Here is a 17,977-nt window from a genome sequence, read left to right on the forward strand (position 1 = left end):
CTATGTAAATGAGCATAAACACTCACTCCTGTTAGGGCCTTCTGGAAACTACTTCACTGTAGAGGCTTTAGCAACAGTGTCTCATACTTCTTGGAGCCTCTAGACCATCCATGCAAATATGCTCAATGTCACTAGTCATGAGAGAAATGGAAATTAAAACCACAATGAGAAATGACCTCACACCTGTCAGAATGGCTATCATCAATGAATCAACAAACAAGTGCTGGTGATGATGTGGAGAAAAGGCAACCCTCGCACACTGTTGGTAGGAATGCAGACTGCTGCAGCCACTGTGGAAAGCAGAACGGAGTTTCCTAGAAACATTAGAAATGAAACTGCCTTTTGACCCAGCAATTCCACTTCTGGGAATATTTCTTAAGAATTCAGAAACACCAATTCAAGAGAATATATGCACTGCAATGTTCATAGCAGCATTATTTAAGACAGTCAAGACCTGAAAACTATCCCAGAGCCGATCAGTAGATGAGTGGATGAAAAAGCTGTGGTGCATTTACCCTATGGGATACTACGCAGCTGTAAAAAAGAAAGAAACCATACCCTTTGCAACAACATGGGTGGACCTGGAGAGCATTATGCTAAGTGAGATAAGCGACTGAGGGAAAGAGAAATATGATTTAATTTCACTTATAAGAAGAATCTAATGAACAAAATAAACTAATGAAGAAACTAGAAGCAGAGGCGTAAAAACATGCAACAGACGGACAGCTGTCAGAGGACAGGGAGGTTGGAGGGGAGGTGAAAATGGTGAAAGTATTAAGAAGTACAAATTGGTAGTTACAAAACAGTCGTGGGGATGTAAACGTTGGCACAGGGAATTTAGGCAATGATATTGTAATAGTTATGGATGGTGTTAGATGGGTGCTAGATTTATCAGAGTAATCATTTCATATAAATGTCTAGTCACTATGTTGTACACCCGAAACAAATACAGTATCAAATGCCAACTGTAATTGAAAAATGTAAAATTATTTAAAAAAAGAATATACCGCTCCTCAGTCGCTCTCCTCTTCAATGGCTGCTGTCTGTCTGATCCTTCTACTTAAATTCTAGGACTCAAATTCACTGCCATGTCCTCTGAAGAAGGGAAGTTCTTTGTTGGAGGGCTCAACTTCAACACCGATGAGCAAGCTCTGGAAGATCACTTCAGCAGCTTCGGGCCAATTTCTGAGGTGGTCGTTGTCAAGGACCGGGAGACTCAGTGATCTCGAGGTTTTGGCTTCATTACCTTCACCAATCCAGAGCATGCTTCAGATGCCATGAGAGCCATGAATGGAGAGTTTCTGGATGGTCGCCAGATCCGTGTGGACCATGCGGGCATGTCAGCCCGTGGAACCAGAGGGAGTGCCTTTGGGGCCCGTGGACATGGTCAAAGCTACTCCAGAGGTGGCGGGGACCAGGGCTATGGGAGTGGCAGGTACAACAGTCGACCTGGAGGATATGGATATGGAAGGTCCAGAGACTATGGTGGCAGAAGCCAGGGTGATTATGACCACTACGCAGGAGGAACCTACAGAGACAATTACGACAACTGAGATGAGGCATGCGCACCTAATGTAGATACACAAGGAATAAAACTTCTGATCCAGGATCGTCTGTCCAATGGCTGTATTTATAGAGTTTTGGAGCTACACTGAAACATCTGTTTTAGTACATAAACATATTTTTGAATTGAGCTCCCAAGGTAGCTTATTGAAGACCTTTTAGAAAGCTCCATGTGTTTTTATTTTTAGTTTTTTCTCCTGTTTCAAAACAAATTCTGAGGCATTTAGTTTGGGCTCTCAGGATTGGTTCTGGCAAAAAAAAAAAAATGTTTTTGACCAGACTTTTTCCCCCCAGAAATCATGTGCATCTAGGGACATTTTAAAAACTCATAGACAGGACGGGAAGATGGCGGCGAGATAGGTGGGAGCAGAGTCCACTTCCAGTCAACGCCAGTGAAATACCTAGCTGATCTGAGGAGCAGAGCGAACAGCCAACGGTATTCCAGCATATATGAAGATCAGATACCAAAGATAGAGGACATTGAAAGATCTGACGGTAAGAAGAGTGCTTAAGGACAATAAGGTCCCAAGGACCCGCGCAGGGACCAGGGTGGCTGAAGCCCCGGACTGGGTGCAGGTGGTGCTGCAGGTTTCTTGGGAGAGAGCCAGGCTGAGCTGTGAGCAGCCAGGTGCTTGTTTAGACCAGGGGGGCTTGAATAGGAAGGATTTCTCCAAAGGAAAAAGAAAATAGAGGCACTCAGCGGCTAGTTAGAGAACTCTCTGCAGCAGCCGCGGCCTCTGGCTCCCCTCCCCCCTCAGCCCCTGGACAGTGAACAGGATAAGTAGCCCTGGTGCTCACCTGAAGACCAGTTGCGCACACGCAGACTAGCGGACTGGGAGCCCACACCTGAAACCTCAGGTGGGTGCGCATCGGGAGCAGAGGCTAACTGCCCCACGCACAGGCCCAAAACAGGGGACCTGAGAGCCTTGTGACTCAGCACAAAAGCAGCTGGACTGGCGGCCCGGCGCAACTCGGGCCTAAAGCAGCAGATTGGCTGATCTACAGCCGGGCTGCCTGCAACGGAACACACCTACAACTCCTACCTAACACCTGCGCACAGAGCCCTGCAGGGCCTACTGGCTCTCTACCCAGCAGAGGGGAACTGCAGGGCTAGGGGAGACTGCATTCCTCGGAAAGACTCGACCCAGTAGGGGGCTGAACTACCCCATAGCAGCACCCAGAGCCCCTAGCATCTAAGACAGCAAAGAGCAAGAAGGTAGAGTGTGAGTTGCCCCTAACTGGTGCAACTCAAGGACAGCACAACTGGTGAAATAAAGGCCTAGTAGGGAGCAGAAGGACCATGAAAACTGGACTGCAGGCTGAAAAACGGCAAATAGTGTGGCTCAAGAAGGGAGAAAAGAGAAACCAATCCTTCCAACCACCCCCTCCAGTTCCACAAACAGGAAGACCAGCAGAACTAACCTGACCAATTTAAAGCCAGCAGAAGACTTTTTTTTTTTTCCTTTCCTCATCTCCCCCTGAATTCCTTCTTCCTTTCTATTCTTCTTTCTTTTTTTTTATTCCTTCTTTCTCCCATCCTTTACCTGTTTTATGCCTTCTTCCTGCCTTCTTTTATTTATTCCTTTGTTTTAATTTTTGTTAAAATTCCTTCTTATCTTGCCTCCGATATTTCTTTATTCCTTCTTCCTTCCTTCATTTACCTTTCTATTCCTTTTCCCCTGCTTCCCTTCTTTTTTTTCTTCCCCCTTTTTCTTTTTCCCACAGGTGAGAAGAGAAAACCTGGAGTGCTGAAAAGACCAGAGGGAGACCATGTTACACCCATAAACATCAACTCAAGACCAGTGAGCACAGGAGATTAAGGAGACAGCACCACTGAATCCCATTGGCATTCTACCATAGAAGTTCATACCATAAACCCAGGGAGTCAGAATAGATCAATTTAAGAAGCAGAGGCAAACAAGAAGAGTCTCACAAACAATGGGAAGACAAAGAAACAATTCCCAAATGAAAGGAAAGGAGGAAGCCTCAGAAAGAATGCTAACTGAAAAAGAGGCAACTCAACTATCAGTTACTGAGTTCAAAGCAATGGATATCAAGAAGCTCACTGAGCTCTCTGAGCTCAAAGAGAACTACCAGAAACTACAGGGAAACTACAATAAACTCACTGCAAACTATATTAACATGAAAAAGGAAATAGAAACTATCAACAAGAGCCAAGAGGAAATGAAGAATAAAATTTCTGAATTGAAGAACACAGTAGAAGGAATGAAAAGCAGACTTGATGAAGCAGAGGATTGGATCAGAGAGCTGAAGGACAAACTAGAAAAAAACACCCAGAAAGAGCAAGAAAAGGAAAAGAGGCTCAGAAAGAATGAAGAGGTAATAAGGGAAATGCAGGACAACATGAAACGTAACAATATCCGTATAATAGGAATACCAGAAGGAGAAGAAGAAGAGCAAGGGATAGAAAACCTGTTTGCAAAAGTAATGATGGAAAATTTCCCTAATCTGAGGAGAGAAAAAGTCACCCAAATCCAGGAAACACAGAGAGTCCCAAGTAAGAGGAACACAAAAAGGCCCACTGCAAGACACATCATAACTAAAATGGCAAAATACCAAGACAAAGAGAGGATCTTAAAGGCAGCAAGGGAGAAACAAGAATTAACATACAAGGGGGCCCCAATAAGGTTAGCAACTGACTTCTCAATGGAAACGTTCCAAGCCAGAAGAGAATGGCAAAAAATATTCCAAGTAATGAGAACCAGAGGCCTGCAACCAAGACTACTTTACCCAGCAAGGCTCTCAATCAAGACAGAAGGCCAAATAAAGAGTTTCCCAGACAAAAGGAGTCTAAAAGAATACACTTCCACCAAACCAGCTCTGCAAGAGATGCTAAAGAAACTGATTTAAGGAAAGGAAGGAAAAGAGAAAGAGAGAGGAACACAGGCAAGAAAAAATGGCAATGAATAACTACCTATGGATAATAACCTTAAACGTAAATGGATTAAATGCTCCAGTCAAAAGACATAGAATAGCTGAATGGATAAGAAAACATGACCCACACATATGCTGCCTACAAGAGACCCATCTCAGGAGAGAAGACTTACACAGATTGAAAGTGAAGGGCTGGAAACAAATTTTCCAAGCAAACAGACAGGAAAAAAAAAAGCAGGGGTAGCAATACTCATATCAGAGAAAATAGACTTGCAAAGAAGGGCCATAAAGAGAGACCCAGAAGGTCACTTCATAATACTCAAAGGAAGAATCCACCAAGAAGACATAAACATTGTAAATATATATGCACCCAACATAGGAGCACCCAAATACATTAAGAAAATCTTGGAGGACTTCAGGAAAGATATTGACAGCAACACAATTATAGTAGGGGACTTTAACACCTCACTGTCAAAAATGGACAGGTCTTCCAAACAAAATATCAACAAGGATATTGTGTCACTTAACAATACCCTGGATGAAATGGACTTAACTGATATATATATAGAGCTTTTCATCCCAAAGAAGCAAAATACACATTCCTTTATAGTGTACATGGAACTTTTTCAAAGATAGACCACATGATAGGACACAAAGCAAGCCTCAACAAATTCAAGAAAATTGAAATGATATCAAGCATTTTCTCTGACCACAAGGGACTGAAACTAGAAACCAACCCCAAAGGAAAAAACCGAAAACACTCAAAATCATGGAGACTGAATGGCATGCTATTAAACAATGAATGGGTCAAGAATGAGATTAGAGAAGAAATGAAAAACTTCCTGGAAACAAATGAAAATGAACTCACAACAACCGAAAACCTATGGGACACAGCAAAGGCAGTCCTGAGAGGGAAGTTCATAGCAACACAGGCCTACCTTAAAAAGAGAAACTTTGCAAACAAACAATCTAACCCTACGCCTACAAGAACTGGAGGAACAACAAGAAAGACAGCCCAGAGGAAGCAGAAGGAAGGAAATTACCAAGATCAGAGCAGAGTGAAATGACATAGAGACTAAAAGCACAATTCTAAGGATCAATGAATCCAGGAGCTGGTTCTTTGAAAATATAAACAAAATTGACAAGCCTTTAAGTAGGCTAATAAAGAAAAAAAAGAGAGAGGATCCAAATGAACACAATTAGAAATGAAAGAGGAGAGATGACAACTGATACCACAGAGATACAAAGGATTGTAAGAAATTACTACGAAGAACTGTATGCCAAGAAATTTGAAAACCTAGGTGAAATGGACACATTTCTAGAAAAATATAATCTTCCAAAACTGAATGAAGAAGAAGCAGAAAACCTGAACAGACCAATCACAGCAGATGAAATTGAAGCAGTCATCAAAAAACTCCCAACACACAAAAGCCCTGGACCAGATGGTTTCCCAGGAGAATTCTACACAGCATTTAAGGAAGAGCTAACCCCTATCCTTCACAGACTATTCGAAAAAATCCAAAGTGATGGAAGACTCCCAAACTCTTTTTATGAAGCCAGCATCATCCTAATCCCAAAACCAGATAAAGACACAATGAAGAAAGAAAACTTCAGACCAATATCGCTGATGAACATAGATGCTAAAATTCTCAACAAAATATTGGCAAACCGCATCCAGCAATACATTGAAAAGATCATCCACCATGACCAAGTGGGATTCATCCCAGGGATGCAAGGATGGTACAATATTCGCAAATCAAAGAACATAATACATCACATGAACAACAGCAAAGACAAAAATCACATGATCATATCAATAGATGCGGAAAAGGTATTTGATAAGATACAGCACCCATTTCTGATAAAAACACTCAGCAAAGTGGGAATAGAGGGAGCATTCCTCAACCTCATAAAGGCTATATATGAGAGACCTCCAGCCAACATCATACTCAATGGACAAAAACTTAGAGCTTTCCCACTAAGATCAGGAACAAGACAAGGATGCCCTCTCTCACCACTCCTATTCAACATTGTATTGGAAGTCCTAGCCACAGCAATCAGACAAGAAAAAGCAATAAAAGGCATCCAAATGGAAAGGAGGAAATGAAACTGTCACTGTTTGCAGATGACATGATAGTGTACATGGAAAATCCTATAGACTCCACCAAAAAACTACTCGACCTAATAAATGAATTTGGCAAAACAGCGGGATAAAAAGTCAATACTCAGAAATCAAAGGCATTCCTGTACACCAACAATGAAACTGCAGAAATAGAAATCAGGAAAAAAATCCCATTTGATATAGCAACAAGATAAATCAAGTACCTAGGAATAAACCTAACCAAGGAGGTAAAAGACCTTTACTCGGAAAACTACACAACACTGAAGAACGAAATTAAGGAAGACACAAACAAATGGAAGCATGTACCATGCTCATGGATTGGAAGAATTAACATCATCAAAATGGCCATACTACCCAAAGCAATTTATAGATTCAATGCAATCCCTATTAGAGTACCCATGACATATTTCACAGATATAGAACAAACATTTCAGAAATTGATATGGAACCATAAATGACCCCGAATAGCTGCAGCAGTTTTGAGAAAGAAGATCAAAGCAGGAGGGATCAGAATACCTGATATCAAACTGTATTACAAGGCCACTGTCATCAAAACAGCCTGGTACTGGCATAAAAACAGGCACATAGACCAATGGAACAGAACAGAGAGCCCAGCAATAAACTCAAGTCTCTACGGTCAATTAATATTTGATAAAGGAGGCAGGAGCATAAAATGGAGCAAAAACAGTCTCTTCAACAGATGGTGTTGGGAGATCTGGACAGCTACGTGCAAAAAAATGAAACTCGATCACCAACTTACGCCATACTCAAAAATAAACTCAAGATGGATAAAAGACTTAAATATAAGTTGTAACACCATAAAAGTCCTCGAGGAAAACATTGGCAGGAAAATCTCAGACATTCCACGCAGCAACATCCTCACAGACATGTCCCCTAAAGCAAGGGACATAAAGGAAGAATAAACAAATGGGACCTCATCAAAATAAAAAGCTTTTGCAAGGCTAAAGAAAATATCACCAAATTACAAAGAGAACCAACAGTATGGGAAAACATATTTGCCAATGATACCTCAGACAAGGGCCTGATCTCCAAAATATATAAAGAACTCACACGACTGCACTCCAGGAAGACAAACAACCCAATTAAAAAAATGGGCAAAGGACTTGAACAGACACTTCTCCAAGGAAGACATACAGAGGGCCCAGAGACATATGAAAAGATGCTCAGCATCACTAGCCATCAGAGAGATGCAAATATAAACCACAATGAGGTGCCATCTCACACCAGTCAGAGTGGCCAACATAAACAAATCCACAAACAAATGTTGGAGAGGATGCGGAGAAAAGGGAACCCTAGTGCAGTGTTGGTGGGAATGCAGACTGGTTGAGGCCACTGTGGAAAACAAAATGGAATTTCCTCAGAAAACTGAAAATGAAACTGCCCTTTGACCCAGCAATTCTGCTGCTGGGATTATACTCTAAGAACCCTGAAACAACAATCCAAAAGAACCTGTGGACCCCAATGTTCATAGCAGCACAATTTACAATAGCCAAGTACTGGAAGCAACCGAAGTGCCCATCAGCAAATGAGTGGATCCAAAAACTATGGTATATTTACACAATGGAATTCTATGCAGCAGAGAGAAAGAAGGAGCTTATACCCTTTGCAACAGCATGGATGGAACTGGAGAGCATTATGCTAAGTGAAATAAGCCAGGAGGTGAGCGACAAATTCCATATGATCTCACCTTTTTTTTTTTAATTTATTTTTTTATTGTTATTCAATTACAGTTGTATGCCTTTTCTCCCCTTCCCTCCCCCCACCCACATTTAACTGGAACATAATCAACAAAAGAAAAAAGCAAACAAAATACAACCAGAGACATTGAGGTTGGGAACAGTCTAGCATTGGTCAGGGGCGAGTGGGGTGGGGACAGTGGGAAGAGGGGATTGCAGGAACTATTATGAAGGATACATGGACAAAATCGGGGAGGATGGTAGGAATGGGGGAGGGAGGTGGTTTCAGCTGGGGTGGGGGGGAGGGAAGGGGAGAAAAGGCATACAACTGTAATTGAATAACAATAAAAATTGAAAAAAAATTAAAAAATATTCATCAACAAGGTTAGAAGTATAAAATGGTGTAAAAATTGCTTGTTCAACAAATGGTGATGGGAAAGCTGGACAGCTACATGCAAAAAAATGAAGCTCAACCACCAACTTAAATCATAGAGAAAAATAAACTCAAGATGGATAATAGACTTAAATGTAAGTCATGACACCATAAAATTACTAGAATTTAACATAAGGAGGTTAATTTGAGATATTCCAGGCAGCAACATCTTCACGGATATGTCCCCTAGAGCAAGGGACGTAAAGAAAAGGATAAACAAATAGGAGTTCCTCAAAATTAAAGGCTTCTGCATGGCTAAAGAGGTATCATTTCAGTAAAATGAAAAGTGAACCAACTGTAGGAGAAAATGTATTTGAAAATGATACCTCAGACGAGAGTTTGATCTCCAAATATATACCAAGAACTCATACAACTCCACTCTAGGGAGACAATCCAATTAAAAAATGGGCAAAAGTCCTGATTACACAGTTCTCCAAGGAGGACATACAGAGGGCACCAAGAGATATGAAAGGATGCTTGGCATCACTAACCATCCAAGATATGCAAATTAAAAACCCAATCAGCTACCACTTCACACAGGTCAGAACGATCATCATAACCACATCAACAAACAAGTGCTGGCAAGGTTGTGGAGAAAATGGTACCCTAGCGCACTATTGGTTTGAATGCAGACTGGTGCAGCCACTGTGGAAAACAGTATGGAATTTCCCCAGAAATTTTAAAATGGAACTGCCTTTTTACCTGGGAATTCTACTGCTGGGATTATACCCTGCAAATCCTGAAACAACAATAAAAACAAACCTATGCACCCCAGTGTTCACAGGAGCACAATTTACAATTGCCAAGTGTCAGAAGCAGCCTAAGTTCCCTTAAGTAAATGATTGGATCAAAAAACTATGGTACATTTACACAATGGAATACTACACAGCAGAAAGAAAGAAGGAGCATCTACCCTTCGTGACAACATGGATGGATCTGGAAAGCATTATGCTGAGTGAAATAAGCTAGGAGGTAAAAGACAAGTAACATTTGATCTTATCAATAAGTGGAACCTAATCAACAAAACAAACAAGTAGGCACAATAAAACCAGAAACTTTGAAATAAACAACAAACTGACAGTAAGCAGAGGGAAGGTTTGAGGGGATAACAGGGTGGAGGGGAAAATGTTGTCAAGGAACATGTATAAAGGACACATGAATAAAGCCACAAGATTGAGAGGTGTGGATAGCTTGGGTGGGAGGGAGTGGTAGGGGCAAAATGAAGACAACTGTACTTGAACAGAAATTAAAAAAGAGAAAAAATAAAAAATAAATATTGCTTGTATTTAAAAAATAAAAAAATAAAAATAAAATAATATACAGCAAAAAAAAGGGAGTAGAAAAAAGAGATAACAATGCAAATAAAAAAACAAACAAAAACTAAATTAATAAAAAGAAGTAGAAATTTTAAAACCCCTGTAAGTTCTGATGAAGAACAAGGTGAAATTTGTCTCAGCTATTGGTGTTTGACTTCTGACTTTTTGGGATTGCTCTCTGGTTTTCTCTCTGCTCCAGGCCTTACTGTCTTACTCTTCCATTTTGAAGTGTCCTGTGCACACTTTGGCTTCCAAACCTCATATCACCTAAGACTCTGTTGGCTGTTCACTTTGTCCTTTGGAGATCAGCTAAGTGTCCCAGGTAGGTGCATGTGCAAGTGGGCTCATCTCCCACCTACTTCACCACCATTTTCTCTGTCCAAAGAGACTTTTAAAATTGCTCTCATCTAGGCAGACGTCCCACAGCAGGATTTGGCTGTTAAAAACTTTTGATTTCATGCCTTGGCTGGTGTAGCTGAGTGGCTAGAGCATGGGTGTGTGAACCAAAGGGCCACTTGTTCGTTCCCAGTTGGGCATGTGCCTGGGTTGTGGGCCAGGATCTCCAGTTTGGGGCATGCAAGAAACAACCACACATTGATGTTTCTCTCCCTCTCTTTCTCCTTCCCTTTCCCTGTCTCTAAAAATAAATAAATATATATATTTTAAAAGCTTTTGATGTCAAATTAATTTTTGTCTATTTCCAATGTACTACATTCAGCTAGGTTACTAGTTGTATACATTCAAAGTTAGTAGAGAATAGTATTTCATAGATCATCTTTCTTTTTCTTAAAACTTTTATATATTTATTTTTAGAGAGGGGAAGGGAAGGAGAAAGAGAGGGAGAGAAACATCAATGTGTGGTTGCCTCTCACGTGCCCCCTTCTGAGGAGCTGGTCAACAACCCAAGCATGTGGCTTGACTGGGAATTGAACTGGTGACCCTTTGGTTTGTAGGCTGACGTTCAATCCACTGAGCCAGACCAGCCAGAGCTAGATCATTTTTCAAACTATCTGCAAGCACTTGAAACTTAATTTAAGTAATGGGCACTGGCCGTTTCTGTGGAAAATGAAGAGGAAAAAGAGTAAGGGAAATCTCATTTTATTAAACAACCAGCTAGACCAAGTATGTCAAACACATACATTTTCATTTCACTAAAGAGAACAAGTTCAACAGAGCATTAAAGAACATATCACCACAGAGATAGGTCTATGCCAGCATATCAAATCAAGATACATCCATGCTACCCTTCTGATTTATGGTTCCCTCAGCATCATTCTGCCAAGGTTGAGTCCCATGATAAGAGAGGCCAATTAATTCTAAAGGCTTATGTCATCCTCTTATTCCCCATTCTCCAACAATTATAAATGAGATACCAATGTCTAAGGTATGATCAAATTAAGAGCTATAAATACTTCAGGCATGGTGTAAATCATAGTAAAACAAACCCAAATCAGGTATTCCATGTTCCCTAAGATATAAAAATTATGATGGCCTGCATGTGTTGCAGCACTTGGTCCCCCTACTCCATGAGCAGCAAATCTTTATTTTATATCATTAACTTCTGTGCCATTTAGTCTTTGATTTACAGTATTAATTTTTATAGGCATTGCACATTTGTAAAATACCTTTGGCACCTGTCTGTGTACCTAACATTCATTCATTTATTCATTTCTCAACAAAGAAATCTCTAGTTGCTTTAGTTCAATAATATATGGGCTTTAAGTTAATATGGAATAAGAATAAATTTTTGGTCAGAATTATTGTTACTGCACTGGTCCACAAGGAAAGTTAACATTAGGAATCTGATGACAGTATTTCAGTACTTAAAAAATATATTAAGTCCTGTGGTGGTCTTGGAAGATGGCAGTGAGGTAGGTGGGAGTGGAGTCCACTTCCCCCTGCCCATAAATGGAACACCTGGATGATCTTCTGAGGAATGGCCAACGGATTCCCAGCATATATGAAGGTTGGAGGCCAAAATTGTAGAGGACATTGAAAAACAGATGGTAAGGAGATTACTTTGCGATGGCAAGGTCCCTGGAACCAGCATGGGGACCAGGGCTGCTGCATCCCCAGGCCCGGCACCTGCCAGGCCTGCTGCAAGAGTCTTGGTAGAGAGCCAGGTCAACAACTTCCTCCTTTGACAAACAGGGAGGATAGAACGGCACCGGGATAGACCTGGACGTTTGAAGTCACTGGGGGGAATAAAGATGAATTGACAGATGCACAGGGGTGGTGTTCACCTGTTGAAACTGTGGACACAGGCTGGGTCCTTATCAGAGAAATTGGGGAGCTGGGTGACACCTGGAGAAGGGAGAAGAGTTGGGCCATAACAGAACCTGACCTGGATAATCTCCAATCTGGATGGAAAGTTGGCCTGTATGACAGGTCGGGTGCTTGTTGGGAGCAGCAGGCTTGAACAGGAGAATTTTGTTCGAAAAAGAGGCTCTCAGTGGCTGATTAGGGAACTCTTACACAGTGGCTTCCCCCCCCCACCACCACCTTGGGCCATGCCTCAGCCTCGGCTGTGCTCCCACCCCTGACACGACGACTGTGCCTGCACCCCACCCTGTGCAGCTGGACTGGCTTGCTAAGAGAAAGGAGGAGGCACCCTCCGCAGAGGAAAACAGCAGGACTTGGGGAGTTAGCAGACCCCAGAAAGAGTTAATTCAGTGGAGGAGCTGAATTACCCTGAAGAAACTTTGAGGGTGCCTAGCACCTAGGACAGCAAAGATTGAGAGGGTGCTATGTGAATTGCCAGTAATAGGTGTACCTCAAGGACAGCACAACTGGTGGATTAAAGGCACCACCCTGGAGCAGAAGGGCACTGGAGGCGTGGCAGCGAACTGAGGAACTGGGCTGGAGGCTGGGCAACTGTGAAGAGTGCAGCCCAGACCTGGCCCCCATCCTCGTAAAATCATAGAGAAGGGAGAAAAGTGAAACCCAACACCCCTCAGTTGGCAGCAACCAGGAAGAACAGCAGAACTTTAAAAAAAAATTATTGGTATTCAATTACAGTTGTCTGCATTTTCTCCCCATCCCTCCACCTCCTCCAGCCAAACCCACCTCCCTCCCCCATCTCCACCCTCCCCCTTGATTGGGTCCATGTGTCCTTTATAGTAGCTCCTGTAAACCCCTCTCCCCACTATGCCCTCCCCACTCCCCTCTGGCTATTGTTAGATTGTTCTTAATTTCAATGTCTCTGGTTATATTTTGTTTGCTTTTTTCTTTTGTTGATTATGTTCCAGTTAAAGGTGAGATCATATGGTATTTGTCCCTCACCGCCTGGCTTATTTTACTTAGCATAATGCTCTCTAGTTCCATCCATGCAGAACAGCAGAACTTGCTTGGCCATTTAAAGTCAGCAGGAGGCTTTTCTTTCTATATATTTGTTCTTTTTATTTTTTTCCACAAGTGAGACAATAAGACCTGCAGCTGTGAAAGGATTATCACAAGTCTAATTCCAACAACTGAGAAACTGAGACAAATTTCACTTTGCTATCCTATAGAACTTGCATGTTATTGTTTATTTGTATTATTATTATTATTATTTTTACTTCTTTATTAGTATATTTTTAGTTCTCTTCTTTCTGTTTAGTTTTCTTTGTTTGTTTAATTGCATTGTTTGACTGGTTTTCCTTGTTCTCTCCTTCACAGTGTATTTTTAATTTTCTGTCTTCACTTCTACTTGTGTCCCAATAGAACACTACTCTAGGTTGTATACTTCCTATTCTTGTTATTCAGATCATATAAATTCAGTCACATGATTGTTGTTCCAGTATTATTGTAAATAATTGCTCCATACAATTGTAAACACTACATAGCACCCCTCCCAGATCTTAGCCCATTTCAGTGTCTTCTGGAACTTTATTACTGTTGTGATTAACTCTATTCTCTCACACACTACACCTATTTTCTATCTTTTACTCTCACTATATCTCATAATCTGATGTCGCACAAGGTCACTGTTTTCTGGATTCAACTCACACTCCTTCCCCCCACTAACAAGAGTCTTACCTTTTTCCCACCTTTTCTAAAAAGTGGCTAGTTGGGTGCAATATGACGGTTAGTACTATACTTATCCAAAGGATCTCCTCTCTCTTCTTTACATGTTGGTACTTTAAATCCCATAAAATACACTCCCACTGTCTTAATCCATTTTGACTTTCCCCTCCAACTGATCACAAAAAAGTGTAGGTGGGAGCTATGAACACCAGTGTACCTTCTGGGAGAGAGAAACCACCAACAAATGAACCACCAACAGATAATAAAGGGAGATGGTGAAGGAGTGAGTGGAATCCACACTAACCTCCATCCAGGACCAATCTGAAATTACAAATAAATGGTGGAGAAATTACCCTGAACAAACAACTGAACAATAGCAAGACAAGCCTCAAAATCTCAGACAGAACAACCAGCTTCAACAAAACATGTCTGTACCTGCACAACAGCATACAAGACATGGTGGGCAGAGTGACCCTCAGTTAACCAGCTGGAGGGAAAGACCCGCCAAAGAAAGACCCCAAAACAGTCAAAACCCATCTATATCCAGAGAGCCCACATAAACGACAGCCCAAGAGCAACAGGTTTAGGGGATCAAGGAGACTGTACCACTGAACTTCACAGGTCTCCTACCATAGAAGTTCAAACCACAAACACAGGGAGTCAGAAAAGATCAATTTAAGAAGCAGAGGCTACCAATAAGAGTCTCACAAACAATGGGAAGACAAAGAAACGACAAACAAAATGAAAGGAGGAAGCCTGAGAAAGAATGCTAAATGAAATAGAGGCAAGTCAACTATCAGATATTGAGTTCAAAGTAATGGTTATCAGGAAGCTCAACGAGCTCACAGAGAATTGTCAAAAACTACAGGGAAACTACGATGAACTCACTGAAAAATATACCAACATGAAAAAGGAAATATAAACTATCAAGAAGGGAAAAGAGGAAATGAATTATACAACTTCTGAATTCAAGAACACAGTGCAAGGAATAAAAAGCAGGCTAGGTGAAGCAGAGAATCAAATCAGTGAGCTGGAGGACAAGGTAGAAAAAAAACACCCAGAAAGAGCATGAAAAGGAAAAGAGATTCAGAAAGAATGAAAACGTGTTAAGGGAACTGCAGGAAAACATGAAATGAAATGTCTGTATAATAGGGATACCAGAAGGAGAAGAGGAGCAAGGGATAGAAAACCTGTTTGCAAAAGTAATGATGGAAAATTTCCCTAATTTGATGAGAGAAAGAGTCACACAAATGCAGGAAGCACAGAGGGTCCCAATCAAGAGGAACTCAAAGAGGCCCACTTCAAGACACATCATAATTAAAATGGCAAAATTCCAAGACAAAGAGAGAATCTTAAAGGCAGCAAGGGAGAAACAGGAAGTAACATACAAGGGAGGCCGAATAAGACTAGCAGCTGACTTCTCAATGGAAACGCTCCAAGCCAGAAGGGATTGGCAAGAAATATAACAAGCAATGAAAAACAATGGTCTGCAACTGAGACTACTCTACCCAGCAAGGCTCTCAATTAAAATGGAAGGCCAAATAAGAAGCTTCCCGGACAAAAGAAATCTAAAACACTACATGTCCTCCAGACCAGCGCTGGAAGAGATGCTAAAGGGACTGCTTTAAGAAAAGGGGGGAGAAAGAGTGAGAGAGGAACACGGCTACACAGGAAGTAAAATAGCAATGAATAAGTACCTTAATAACCTCAATAATAACCTTAAACATAAATGAATTAAATGCTCCAGTCAAAAGACATAGAATAGCTGAATGGATAAGAAAACATGACCCACACATATGCTGCCTACAAGAGAACAAAGATGTATGCAGACTGAAAGTGAAGGGCTGGAAAAAAAATATTCCCAGCAAATGGACTGGGAAAAAAAGCCAGGGTAGCAATACTCATATCAAACAAAATGGACTTCAAAACAAGGGCCATAGAAAGAGACCCAGAAGGTAATTTCATAATACTCAAGAGAAGAATCCAGCAAGAAGACATAAACATTGTAAAATGCACCCAACATAGGAGCACTCAAATACATAAGGAAAATCTTGGAGGACTTCAAGAAAGATATTGACAGCAACACAAATATAGTAGGGGATTTTATTGCCCCACTGTAATAAATGGACAGATCTTCCAAACAAAATATCAAGAAAGATATTGGGGCATTGAACAATATCCTAGATCATATGGACTTCACTTATATGTACAGAGCCTTCCATTCCCAAAAAAACAATGTACACATTCTTTTCAAATTCACATGGAATATTCTAAAAGATAGACCACATGACAGAACACAAAACAAGCCGCAACAAATTCAAGGAAATTGAAATCATATCAAGCATTTTCTCTGACCACAAGGGACTGAAACTAGAAATGAACCTTAGGGAAAAAACCCCAAAACACTCAAATTCATGAGGATTGAATAGCATGCTATTAAACAATGAATGGGTCAAGAATGAGATTAGGGAAGAAATCAAAAACTTTCTGGAAACAAACAAAAATGAACTCACAACAACCCCAAACTTATGGGACACAGCAAAGGCAGTCCTGAGACAGAAGTTCATAGTGATACAGGCCTACCTTAAAAAGATAGAAACATTTCAAACAAACAACCTAACCCTACTCCTACAAGAACTCGAGGAACAACAACAAAGGCAGTCCAGAACAAGTAGAAGGAAGAAAACAACCAAGATCAGAGAAGAATTAAGTGACGTAGAGACTAAAGGCACAATTCTAAGGATCAATGAATCCAGGAGCTGGTTCTTTGAAAAGATAAACAAAATCGACAAGCCTTTAAGCAGACTCATCAAGAAAAAAAGAGAGAGGATACAAATAAACACAATTACAAATGAAAGAGGAGAGATTAAAGCTGATACCACAGAAATACAAAGGATTGTAAGAAATTACTACAAAGAATTGTATGCCAAGATATTTGAAAACCTAGATGAAATGGACAAATTTCTAGAAAAATATAAACTTCCAAAACTGAATGAAGAAGCAGAAAATCTGAACAGACCAATAATAGCAGACGAAATTGAAGCAGTCATCAAAAAACTCCCAACACACAAAAGCCCTGGAGCAGATGTTTTCACAGGAGAATTCTACAAAGCCTTTAAGGAAGAGCTAACCCCTATCCTTCACAGACTATTCCAAAAAACCCAAAATGATGGATGACCCCCAAACTTTTTTTAGGAAGTCAGCATCATCCTAATCCCCAAACCAGATAAAGACACAACGAGAAGGGGACAACCAAGATGGCGGCATAGGTACACAGACTGCGCCTTCTCACACAACCAGAAATGACAGAAAATTGAACGGCAAGGAAGTCCGACACCAAGGAAATAAAAAATAAACATTCATCCAGACCTGTAGGAGGGGCGGAGCCAGGGAGCCGGGACAGAGAGGACTCGTGTTGCCGTGGCAGGACCGAGACTGGTGGAGTGAGGGACCAAAAGGGCAGGCAGTATGACCACTAGCAGTCCCTGTGGCCCCAAAATTGCCCAGATAAACCAAGAGGGCCGGACTCAGAGTGGCTGAGAATGGGGCAGGCAGAGCGGCGGGTAGCACCCCGCAGCCCCACATTCGTGCACAGATAAGCCGGACAAATGGCAGGGAGCAAAGCAGACCCTGCAACCCAGGGCTCCAGTGTGGGGAAATAAAGCCTCAAACCTCTGATTGAAAACTCCCATGGGGGTTGGGGCGGGAGCAAGAGAGACTCCCAGCCTCACAGGAGAGGTTGTTGGAGAGACCCACAGGGGCCTAGAGCGTGCACAAGCCCACCCACTCGGGAACAAGCACCAGAGGGGCCCAGTTTGATTGTGGGTAACGGAGGCAGTGACTGAAATCCGGTGGAGAGTGGAGCAGTTGCCATTGCCTCCTCTCGGGCCCTCACCCATGTACAGGGTCAGAGCGCAGCGACCAGCAATACCCGCCCTGCCCCAGA

The 17,977-nt window shown here is 41.6% G+C and overlaps 1 pseudogene; it reads left to right on the top strand.

Moving 5' to 3' along the window:
• Nucleotides 1–1,040: 1,040 nt before the first annotated feature.
• On the top strand, nt 1,041–1,883 carry LOC128779984 (RNA-binding protein 3 pseudogene; annotated as a pseudogene).
• Nucleotides 1,884–17,977: the final 16,094 nt, after the last annotated feature.

Source organism: Desmodus rotundus, chromosome X (assembly GCF_022682495.2).
Source record: "Desmodus rotundus isolate HL8 chromosome X, HLdesRot8A.1, whole genome shotgun sequence".
NCBI lineage: Eukaryota > Metazoa > Chordata > Mammalia > Chiroptera > Phyllostomidae > Desmodus > Desmodus rotundus.